General features: G+C 39.4%; 1 protein-coding gene across 5 annotated transcripts in view; it reads right to left on the reverse strand.

Annotated features, from left to right (window-relative positions):
* The window catches only part of enox2 (ecto-NOX disulfide-thiol exchanger 2), a 388688-nt gene that overhangs the window by 121064 nt on the left and 254523 nt on the right, over positions 1 to 13101 (reverse strand). The gene's annotated exons all lie outside the window — the stretch shown is intronic.

The following is a 13101-nucleotide window of genomic DNA, read 5'->3' on the forward strand; positions in this document are numbered from 1 at the left end:
ACTTGATATAATTGGCTGGTTTGTTCCTCTATTGAGAACCTTTGCAATATACAATTACTGATACCCCCCCCCCCCCCCCCCCCCCCCCCAATGCTAAACACCTTCACTCACTGGTAATAAAACAGCAAAACAACTTCACATTTACACCACTGATATAATCCCGACATGGAATAACAACATTACTGAGTTGTACCTAATCCATCGCTGCCTCTGGCTTGGCTCCATTCTCCTCCTCTATCCAAACATTTCACTCATGAAAACATGTGCTCCAAACCTCCTAACAGACACAAACGCTGGCAGCCCCATCCGCAGGAATAAAACTGTCATCATTGCCTGCTTTGTAAAATGCTGAAGTGAATTGGAGGCTGTGCCCTCGGTGGTCTGTTTATTCAACTGTCTGACTGGACACATGCGCTTGGCCGGAGGCGCCGTTAAAGAACTACAAGGAAAAGACGAAAAAAAAAAAAAAAAATGACGAACAGTAGATAAAATTTAAGGCAAATGTGGAATGAAAGAACCTTGGCATCCTACAACGAATAAGAAAAGCAACTTAAAAGGTATATACAGGAAAGTAGTAAACAAACAAGAAACACTTTAAAGAGAGCAAATGGAAAAGGACAGCAAATTGTCTCACGGGTGTTTAGAGGTGAAAAGAAAAGATGATGTTCAGTCATGGAGAATCAATAGCTAATCCACCTGGATTAGTTCAAAGTCACAGCGGTGGCTCGGGACTGTGTGTGTGTGTGTACTGTTGCTGAGAAAATGTCCATTGGCAATGTACGTGCAAAGAAGTGTGCAAACATGGAACCAGCAGGCATATATAAGGTATATTCATCTTTTCTCAATTACATTTTCATCCTAAAGTAGGGATCAATACTGGAAACAACAACACGGGGCGATAAATTATGTCCTATGAGCTAACAGGCGTAAATTGCCTCATGCAGATGAACAAATATTGATTCCAATTTATGATTTGCGAGGGATCCATTTGAGCTATTTAAAGGCAAATTTTAAGCGCAGTAGGATCTTTTGAAAAACCTTTGTGTTTGGAATAAATCTTTCTTCAAGGGTTATTTGTCCTTCATTGAAAATAGATCTGGTAATTTTGAGTGAACCGTTTAGATATTCAGTAAGTTGAATTTGTTCAGTGACTACTAGGGGTGCACGATATCCATTTTTTGAAACCGATACCGATAACGATAACTTCCTGCTCCTGAAGACCGATACCGATACGATAATCGATAATATATACATAATTTTTCAATGTATATTCACCTGAGTTTTTGAACACCTGTAGGTAAAATATACTAGTGGTTGATTCAGCATAGATTTGCCTTTGACTGAACCAGAATTTTCATGATGAAATGAACATTATTACAATGAATAAAACAAAGACAAAAACAGTTTTAACTTCAAATAAAGTGCCCATATTAATTTTTTCAAATAAATATAATTTGAGTCAATCACAATCAATCACTCAATATCATTGACGATGTGTTCCCCTGAACAATGAGCACTGATCTAAAACAAACATAAACCCAACAGGAATTGTGCTTTGTCAGCAGATAAAACATTTGGTGCAACAGGAAAGGAGACTTTTGTCGTCTTGGTCCATGAAACAACTTTCTTAACCTGGCAATTATAGAACAGCAAGCCTATAAATAACCAAAAGGCCTCTCAAGAACTTGTAAATATAACACTGTAAAATGCAAACATTTGCTAATTGCCATAGTAAGGTTTATAACTCAGTGAAGGAAAAATAAGGCCTCTAGAACAGTAACAAAACTTTGCCTACGGGCAAAACAGGAGTGAAAACAAATGCACACATCCCAATCCGACACCGAGCCAAAAAATATTATTAATAGGCCCGATAACATATTGTTATCGGATTTATTGGGATGACGTCATAATTCCTATTATCGGACCGATAATTATCGTGCACCTCTAGTGACTACACTTATAACTCAAAACACATCCATTCATCCATCCACGCATCTGTCTTATCCGAGGTCAGGTCACTGGGAAGGTGAAACTTCCTTCTCCCCAGCCACTTTGTCCAACCCAGCCACTTTGTCCAACCCTTCGAGGGGGATTCCGAGGCTTTCCTGGGCCAGCCGGGAGATTGTCTCCCTAGCGTGTCCTGGGTGGACCCTGAGTCCTCATCCTAGTGGGACATGCCTGGAACACTTCACCATTGAGGCGTCCTTATTAGATGCCCAAGCCACCTCAACGCGCTCCTCTTGATGTGGAGGAAAAGCGGCTCTACCCTGAGCCACTCTCAGATGACCAAGCTTCTCACCCTATCCCGAAGGAATAGCCCGGACACCCTGCAGAGGAAACTCACCTCAAAATAAAATATAGAAGCTGATTTTCACAGTGACATTGGATGAGAAAACATGTGGCAATCACCAACACAATGTCATTTATAGATGATTAGTGTTTAATGTTGCCTAATGGTCCTCCATTTAGTCAAGGATAGAAACAGTTGCTGGTGCACTTTCAGTTGTTTTGTTCATAAACAACTTAGGGCATATTCAAGCACATGTTGCTGTAGGCCAACTGTAGGCTAACTACCGTACCTACTAATTCTCTGATGACCACATCACTCACTGACCAGGCCCCGCTTATCAAAGCCAAACACAAAAAAACAACAGCTACTACAGTCGAATGTCAGAATGCCCCAGCTCAAGTGGAGAATAGTGATAGCTGCACATAATATACACATTATTGCACTTGGAATAATTGGTGCAATACTTGATTCCAAACATATTCAAGCGATAGAAGCCTTTGTGTGCTTTACTGTCCCTTTACAAGTACTGTCTATCTACAGTGATCCCTCGCTACTTTGGGGCTCAACTTTGGCACCCTCAGAGGATCGCAGATTTGAAGAAGAAAAAAAAAAAAAAAGTGATCAATGATTCAAAATGGAGAAAATATAGCGCGAAAGTTCCCATGCTCTATCAGAAAGCAGGGAAAGCCTGCAAAACTCAAAACCCACCTATTTAATTCCCTGGCGAGCATCCCCCACTAACAGATCCCTCCCGATTCAGGAATCTCGCAAGCTGATCGGCCGAGACGTTTCACCCAGCTTCTCTCCCATACCTAGCAAAGGAAGCCCACATTCATTGTTCTTTAGTGTTGCTTAGTCTCGCCGCGTGTTACTTTTTGCTGTTCTCTTGTGCCTTTTGTGCGAAATAGTGCTTGTGACACCCTTTAAATTGGTTCCTAAACGTCTTCCACCCTCTATATCAGAGGTCACCAAACCGGGCCGCTGTGGGGCCTCATTTTTGTTCCAACCGATCAAGCACAGATAGTTTAACCAATCACGTCTCTGCTAAAACTAGGAGCACCTGAATTCAATCAATTGATTACACTTGTAAGACACCAGATTGGTGATAAGGTGCCATCTTGTTTTGTTGGAATGTAATCCTGCATCCACTGGGGCCCAAGGTGAAATAGTTTGGAGATCCTTGCGCCAAATCGGGGGTCGGCAACCCTTGTTTTGAGAGCTGCATGCTACTCTATAGCGCCGCCCTAGTGGCTACCTGGAGCATTTCAAAAATGTTTGAAAATGGAAAGAGATGGGGGAGGGAAATCTATTTTTCATTTTTAACATGGTTTCTGTAGGAGAACAAACATGACACAATCAATCTTAACATTTTCCAATGCTGTAAAAATGTGTACTATAATTATTACATTTCAACATTTCTGTCAACGAAGATTTGCGTCATAGCCTGCGACGCACGTTTCGATCAGCGGGGCGGCTGTTGTATACAAACAGTCGGCTATGCAGTATGATGGGACATGGATTCTAAAGAGGAAACGAGAAAAAAACTGAGGAGAACAGAGAATTCTACGTTTCTTGGGCCGATTGAATTGCATTCTTTGCCAATGCGGAAAGATTTTCTGAATGTTTGCTCTGTAGTGAGAAGTTGTTAAATCACAAAAGGAGTAATGTGGAAAGACATTTGCAGGGAAGGCATACTACTTTTGCAGCCAGTAAGTGCAATTACATTACTTCTGGTGAAATTACAGGAGTGCAAAAATAGATTTAAAAAGTGAATTGCATGTCCAAACTCCACTACTGCTGCAAGTTTTTGCAAGCCGGGATAAATAAAGCGTGGAAAACCGTTCACAGATGGTGACTGGTAAATGAAGGAGTCATTCATCAACATATCAGAACACCTATTTGCAGACTTCAAAAACAAAACCGAGATAATACAGAAACTCAAATATATGCCTCTCGCACAAAGACAGTGAAGGAAAGGGCCATAAAAATGGTAGGCAACTTCACCAATCCGCAAATCAAGGACATTAATTCAGCGGCAGCATACTCTGTGATGAGTCGTGTGATGTGATCCACATTGAACACCCATCTGGATAGGGGCCCTCGAGGACTGGAGTTGGCTACCCCTGCTCTATAAAATGCACTGCAGGGAAAATTAACACTTAATCATGAAGTCTCATTATGTATTTATAGCCAACTTAGTAATTTTGATAGTAGGCTAATATAGCTAATATAGATACATACTGTACAACATGTGTTGCCTTCATTATAATGCTTATATAAGGCTTTTAATTTTTTGCAGCTCCAGACATATTTGTTTTTTGTTATTTGGCCTTAATATCGCTCTTTCAACATTTTGGTTGTCAACCCCTGTGCTAAACCCTCTACTGAAGGAGGGAAAAATGATGACAGTGGATAACAAAGTTAAATTATTGGACATGCTTAAGGTAGTCCATAGCTATGTGTCTGTTGCACGTCATTATGGACTGAACGAATCGATAGTTGTATGTTATATTATTAATATTTCATGTACACGTTTCAAACTATTCTTTAATGTCCAAATGAAACATGCATTTATAGGGTTTTATATACACCTATTGATATTACATATTAGTGATGTCCCGATCACATATTTTTGCACCCGAGTTGGAGTCCAAGTCACCTGATTTGAGAACCTGGCGATAGGGAGTTCCAATCCGATATGGAAAAATAAATAAATAAATAAATAAACAAAAGTTCCAAACATATTACTGTCCCACCGTGCCGCCTTCATAATGTGATTTTTTTTAAAAACAAGAATAAAGTAGAAAAATGCTTGTCTTTATTAAATGCTTCGTTGAGTAAGTCCACTGACACTGCAGAGAAAAGCCTCTCACTTACACAATGAGTTGCCACAGCACACCTATGCAAGTATAACGATGACTGACACATTTGTGCCTTTGATTGACCAAGCTTCTCTGGCAAGATCAAAGCTGCAAACCTGTCAATCATCGTTAACTAAGTACCAAACACAAGCTGAACAACTTGGCTCAATTGCTTAGCAGGAAGGAGGGTGAGAGGGTGTGATGCTACATGAGCATGAAGCAGAAATACAAATATTTATATATTTTTAAATATTTTTTTCAATTCAATTTCTTTTCACATGATTCCGATCCTCAGAAAAATGGCGTGATCGGATCGGGACATCCCTATTATATATATAAAAAATAATGTAGGTTAAAAATGGGGGGGTGCTGACACTAGTTCCCAGGTTTCAATTTACACGGCCGGTTTTGGTCCACAGTAACCGCGATAATTGAGGAATCACTGTATTTTCTTCAGTGGCGTGGCAAACACTTTTTTTGGGTTGTTTTTATCTTATCATATGCATGCAGATTTTTTAAAAATGATCTTTTATGTGAATGGAGATGTTTTTAGGACCACACAGTGTGGAAACTGTAGTAAATGTTCAGCAGGTGAGTAAATTTGTCGGTACTTCCATTTCAACTGTTAATTTGTGTCTTTTCGACTTGATGCATGACACTGTGTGAATGCATGTTATGCTCAAAATAGGATTGTTAATTTTGCCTGATTAGCACTCTTGTAGGGATTGTGTGGGTGTGAACATAATGTGCTTGTGCAGCACGCTCCACTCAAGCATAATTATCCCTTTCTGACTTGTGTCTGGGTTTCAAAACAAGTTGGATTCACAGAGACAAACCACAACCAATTCTTCAACACTCATCCGGACAATCTCTGGCCTTATCCCGTTCACAGTCAATACGACCAACCCAAAATTATGTACTGTTTATACCACACTATATGTAATTTATCACTGCAAATGGAATAGTTAGAATGTACTGCTTTTATTTACACAAACATACGTATTCTGCATTTGGGCACACTGAACCTTGTGGCACAGAATATCTTTTAATCATGATATTACCTTGTTCTGACTATTTGCACTGAATACCTGAAACCTTTGCTTTTAAAAAGTCAGCTTCGAAAAAAAGAGATTGATTACTATTGGGACATGTTAGCTTCACTCCTTCTCCTCTCTCTGTCTCAGGTACCTCGTTATGGGTACTTGATGTCATAGCGTTAAGAAAAGTTTAAAAGTGCCCCAATACAACACCGTGGTGAATGCAAGTCATTCTATCTTTGGACTGTGTAGAAGTGGTAGTTGGTTGAACTTTACTTAAAGGTAGACAATGTAGGATTTGTACTTCAATTATTTATGAAATGGCCACAATGTTTCAATTGACATTAAAGAAACATGTTTTTTGGAAATACTTCCAAAAGAGTTCTTAATGGTTAAGTGGTGATTTTCCCACTTTAAAAGACGATTTGCGACATGCAAATTTGTTTTTGTTTTGATTTCGTGTTCATTATTGGCCAATCATGAGACCAGTTTCCAGTCTTTGTCCAGGTTGCCACAGTTCTGTACGCCTCGTCCTGTAAACTGAGGCTGCGCCAACAAACAGTCTGAATTGTATCTACCACTCAAGCAAAAAAAAAAGCCTTTACAACTCTCAAAGGACCCAAGACAACAAGAGAAGCAAAACAAGGATATGCATTGGAGATGCTTTTGATGAATGGAGACAACTGAAAAAGAAGGGAAAAAAATAATGACAGACACTGAAGTTGCACGGCTTCTCCTCGACAGGTGATGTGCTGTACATTTGAGGTTTACTATATTTCTTTAATGTGTGGTAAAATGTAATTTCGTCTATGAAAACATATGCGTGGTTGTGCTACGTTATTTAGCATGTGGATCAATTGACCGGGGCAAAGATAAGTCTTTATGTGTGTATATATTTAGACAGTATTTGAAATTAGAATGGATGGTGCAATAAAATTGTCTTTATGGATGCTGTCAATGTATTACCAAATTATATATTTCTATACCAGTGTGCTTATACACTCAGAAAAGTAGCCCTCCCACGATTCAGTCATGGTGATGTAAAGTAACTTGAACCTCGTATCATGGCTCTTTTAAACCTTATTATCATTATTATTTTATTATTATTAATATTTCGTGTACCAACTTAGCCCAGTTGTAGTATGTGCTGATTTTATATTTGTTATTTATTTTGCTAGACATAAGTTATGAAAATAAGATGTACCCTCTGCAGAGGACTCGTCGCTTGCCACTTAAAGTTATTTTCCTGTAGGTTCTCCAATGTGAAGTGGTATTCTGGCTACCCAAAGGGGCGGGCATTTTGTGGTAGTCAATATTTTTGATATAGTTGCAGTACCATTTTTGGCCACTAATCCTCCATTGCCCACCTTTAATTTGGCACCCACTGTGATAGTTTTCTGTCTCTGAAGCATAAGTTTGAAGACAGTGGTATTTTGCAGAGGCGGACAAAGTTGACTGTGCATGTGTTACAAGTTGTGCAAAAACGAGACCTAACTTGCTGTCGTGTAGGCAAGAGAGGCTCTGATGCTGGTTCCTCTGGAAAAAGCTTTACTGGTTTATCTTTATATAAATCAAAAGTGACATCCAATGCCGAGCTAATTTCCACCCCCCCCTTTCGCTTCTGTAATAAACTAACGCATTAAACAAACATAAGCAATTTACTGTGCAGTAGAGGAAAGGGAAAAATTACAAGACTTTATTTCCATCCATCCATCCATCCATCCATCCATCCATCCATCCATCCATCCATCCATCCATCCATCCATCCATCCATCCATCCATCCATCCATCCATCCATCCATCCATCCATCCATCCATCCATCCATCCATCCATCCATCCATCCATCCATCCATCCGCCCGCCCAACCCCAAACACCCACCCAAACACCCACCGCCCGTCCATCCGTCCGTCCATCCATCTTTTACGGCGCTTGTCCTCATTAGCATGGCTGTTTAACTGGAGCCCATTCAGCAGACTTTTAGATACAATGTGGGAGTAAGCCAAACTACCCGTTCAGGGTTCTCATGACAATCCTCAGTGTAAGGTAGCATTTTATCAAGCTTAATCCTCGCAAGTCTTGACGTGTGACGGTTTAAGGCCATATTCCAGCAGACTGCACTCTACGAGGGTTTGACACAGCGCGTGCTGTCTGGGAGGGAGTACGTATTTGCCTGAAATATTCTGTAATGAGGACAAAGGAGAGCAAAACGAAATTTAGTATTGACCTTAGAGGACTTCGTATTAAATACAATGACCTCTGATAGGAAACAAAGTAGTTGCAGCCAAGGCTTCAAGTTGGAATTTTAGAGACCGTATTTGATTGTAAAAACAAAAACAGCTGTTACTCATTATATTGCTAAGTGTTCCGATCCATTCAGGTGTGCAGGCTTGCTCCCTGTGCCGTAGCATGCTCCCGCAGTGGCAGGGCTTAATGATGTCGTCGCTAATGCCATTAGCGACACCTGTTTGAACCGCAAATAAAAGTTACAAAGCTTTCTTATACACACACTAAAAAAGGCCTTTAAGTTGAGAAGGAGAGGGAAGTCAACACACTTTTTGACATTAAACTTGACGTCAAGTCCCAATGCGCTTCATTTATTTGGTAGGTATCTACCTTCTGCTTTTGTCTCCATGCTAGGGTTAGATGATATGTCTCTTACCCTTAAGGCCTTTTCACACTAGTGTCAGCCCAGAGTGAAGAGCGGTCCATGGCAAATGCAAATCAAGAGTAGCCACATAGCCTGGCGTAGACACTATCAGGAAGTGAAAAGCGGCAAGCATATTTACTATAGTCCAAGCACCAATGAGTTTATTTTCCATTGCTGGACAAGAAAACATCAACTTTTAGGAAGTAGGGTGCATGATATAGCTGTGTAAAGACTGAAAAGTTTTACTAGTTTTGGTGAGAAGAAGTTTTTGTTGTTGTTCGTGAACTACATTCCACACAAACACACATCGAGATACCATTTAGCTTAGCAAGGAGAGATATGAGAGTAATTTTCTAAGTGTCCCAGAGCTCGTGAAACTTTAAAAAAGTCCATTTATCAAGATTTCGTCGGCTGTGATATGCGTATATCCGTTCGCCGAAACAGCCTGATAGCACAGGTATAAGTACGCCTGCCCCTCTGCTATTGGATGCATTGTTGACGTCAGAGCGGCGGCGCTGTGAGAATAGTCTCTAATTGGCGCCACGCCCTTTGGCGAAAATTCATTCAAGACTTACTGCTCTGTCCAAAACGATTGCCGCCGCTCACTTTTGCCGAGAAGTTCCCTCCCACATACACAATGAATGGGTTGCCACCGAACCCTTCACACTCGGCGCCCACTAGTTTGAAACGGCATTTAATGTAAAATCCTAGATTTAAATATTTTGAAAAAACACATTTAAAAAAAAATACAATTGTAATTGATTTTAATTGCTTCAACATTATCTGAAACCAGTTTTTCACTCAATAAATGTGCTTTTTTATAATGCAGATTTTAAACACGTGTCTTTTAAAGTGGTATCATGAGTGACCTAGTGGGCAGCTGGTTAGCCTGCGTGTGTGGATGTGTCTGCTCATCCTTAATAGGTATTCAATGCTCAAATGTTTGTGCATCCCCTCTTCATTTCAATTGAGCTGTGACATTGCAAAAAGCTATTCTCGTAACTAAAATTTTTGCTTGCAAAATATAGCGAGAAAAATAATAACACTGACCTAGTGACATACATTGAAAACCATATTAGTTGGGGCACTCATAATCCAAGATCCCAATGTACTGATAATACATATTTCTTTTCTTTCAGATCGTGTGAAAATGTTTCTTCAAAATAGTTTGCACTTTTAATTAACATTTTAAATGATTACCAATTTACATATTGAAATGAAGAAATGCTGCACGCGCTCTCATGGTCTTTTCTCATGTAGAACTGTACATGCGAGGCAGGCGGCCTCAACAAAATATTTGCCGCTTGGAAGCAAATGCCTCAGGGCAAAAGTTTCCAACATGTCGATAAATCACTTCTTTTACAACGTACTATGACTCGGCACAATGTTATTGGCATTTAGAGCGGGACTGACAATATGACTGTCTTACAGTTGCCTCCTTTACGCAATGTGATTACGATTCTGCCCATTTTCGTGTTGCTTAGCAGAAATGAAATTTGCTGTATTTAAAAAAAAAAAAAAGAACAGACAAAGAAAAAATGAAATAGATGATAAACCAATTACAGGTAGTCCCCGGGTTACGAACGAGTTCTCTTCCTACGCTGGCGACGTCATCCGAATTTCTGCGTAAATTGGAATTAACCCTTTAAGTACCCCTAAATACCCAACTATACAAAAACATTTATTATAACGTCATATTAATAAAATGAAGTAAAAGATAAGACATATATCACTTCCCTTTGGTAACACCGATCACACCATAATTCTTCTTATAACTTACATTTATTAGTGGCACTGGTCCAGTGGTGAAAACGCTGCTCAATAAGCTAGCCGGCTAATAGCGAGCTACTGGGAAGCATCGCCGAGCCTGCGCTGTTTACCCTTTCTCTGCCTTCTTGTAATGTTAACTGGTGTTCACACCCGCTTCTGAACGTGAAAGCAACGCTCAATTTATGTCCCGGAAATCATGCCGAGAGGTATTTTACAGTATGTGCTGGTTGGACACTGCTAAAATGATACTCTCCTCCGTGTTCACAAAGTACGGCGTGTGGATGTCATTTTCCCGGTTAGCCAGTGTCCTTGCAGTTGATTTAACGATCAATAAATCTGCTGCTGATTAGTTGTAGTACCAGGTGACAGTGACAGAAATAGAACAAAATTCCCACGTTAACCTAATTTCCAAGCAGTATACTGGTTGATGACAAAACTGATAGAGAATAAAATATAGATTCAGAAGCTTGTAGTTTCATGCATTTATTATTAAAGTATTTATTGGTTAAACGGTAAAAATTATAGGAAATTTTGAACGTCGATTTACAGTTGTCGCCCCTGAATCTTTTGCTTGTTCCCCTAAAATTTTAAGTCAGGGGCGACTGTGCTCCTAGTACAAAATCTTAGTCTGGAGCCCTGATAAACCAACTAAAACAATACACTTTAATATCAAATGTATGACAACTGTAAATGTTAAAGGCAAATGCCACAGTCGTTTAATGGTTTTGCTGTAGGATAGCGAGGGCATTTTAGCTGACTTAGCCATTCATTTAACATTCACACCATGACCAATGCAACTACACAGGAAATGAACTCACTCCACTCCCCACAAAGGAAAATAAAAGTGCTCTGACCTCAAGAGCAACTCAAGAAAGAGCTGCTCTTTTTACATGACTGTTAAAAAGTAGACATTCACAAACAAACAAAAAAATAGGACAGGCAAGTTGACTCATATCTTAGCCTAAATGTATACTTCAGAGGATTGCTTTGACCATTTGAAAGAATGAGACAAGATTATTTCATTGCTAATAAGTACCTCCACAATGGAATAATTAAATAAATACAGTAGGGCTGCAGCTATCGATTATTTTAGTAGTCGATTAAACGATGAACGAGTTAGTTCGAATAATCGAGTAATCTAACAACATAAAAAATTAACACGCCTGACCTGAGCCTCAAATGGTGTAAAAAAAACAAAAACAAATGAGGACCTAAGTATAACAACATATAAAATGCTAACTTTTTTTTTTTTTTTTTTTACAATGCTCTTAACAAATGGTTGAAGCACATATTCCCACAAAAAATGGCTAAATATACTTATACAGTAAATTACTAATGCATTAAAAAAACATTAGCTCAAACAAAAACTTAGCTTATGTTGGTCTTAACATAGAGCATCTGGATTCGGCCATGTGAAGTGAGTAATGACATATTCACTGTTGCCACTAGAGGGCAGTGTATCCAACCAAATCAATAAAACTAAAAGCAAGCACTTTCAAAACTAACAATTACAACGCCACTTTAATTAAACGAATACCCGAACAAGCAAATTTTAATTTGATTCTTTTTTCTAATGAATTACTCGAGTTAATCAATTAATCGTTGCGGCACTAACATGCAGCACCGTCTATAATGACTGGCAGCCTCTAATACTTATATATTTTTTGAAAATATCAGCTCATAATTGGGGAAAAAATATCAATTCTTTAATGAACTGCATTTATTGGGGGAAAAATCCAACAGTAAGAAATAATTATTTTTCACAAATGCTTATTTTGCCACCACAGAGAGTCAGCAGGAAGTAGAGAAGAATTTCTCACTGTCAAAAATTGCATGAAATGGGAGCAATTTGGGATCACAAAATCTACCAAACTACCATCAGGTAATTTTTATGTTCCTAAAAGCTGTTTAGGAGGCACACAATCACAAATGCAAATGTTTGGAGTCTGCTAAGTGGTATTGGATCTTAAACTGGGACCATGTGCTTTGGTCAGAATAGATCAAGACAGAGCTTTTTGGCAAAAAATACTAAGTGGCCCTGGCACAGCACAAAAGATGAGTGTGGGGAGAAGCACCTCATGCCCACTAGAAAATATGGAGGAGGATCGATGATTTGGGCCTGTTTCTCTTCTAAAGGCCCTAAGAACTATTTTAGGGTGCATGGCATCATGAATGCTTTGAAATACCAGGACTTTCAAACAAAATTTGACCTTCTGACCTCAGAAGATAAAGATGCGTCATCATTGTCTGGCAAAATCTACACATGAATGGTTTGCCAGACACAAAATCAAGCTCCTCCCATGGCCTAGTCCCCAGACCTCAACCCCATTGAAAACCTGTGGACTGAGTGTAAACGGAGAGTGCAGAAGAGAGGATCCAAGTCCCTGGATGATTTAGAGAGATTGTGAGAAGATAGACTGTGGTCGAGATCCCTCTTTTATGTTTTCAACCAACTTGAGAAACATTGTAGAAGATTAGGTGCTGTTTTGTTGGC

The sequence above is a fragment of the Corythoichthys intestinalis genome, chromosome 11 (assembly GCF_030265065.1).
Source record: "Corythoichthys intestinalis isolate RoL2023-P3 chromosome 11, ASM3026506v1, whole genome shotgun sequence".
Taxonomy (NCBI): domain Eukaryota; kingdom Metazoa; phylum Chordata; class Actinopteri; order Syngnathiformes; family Syngnathidae; genus Corythoichthys; species Corythoichthys intestinalis.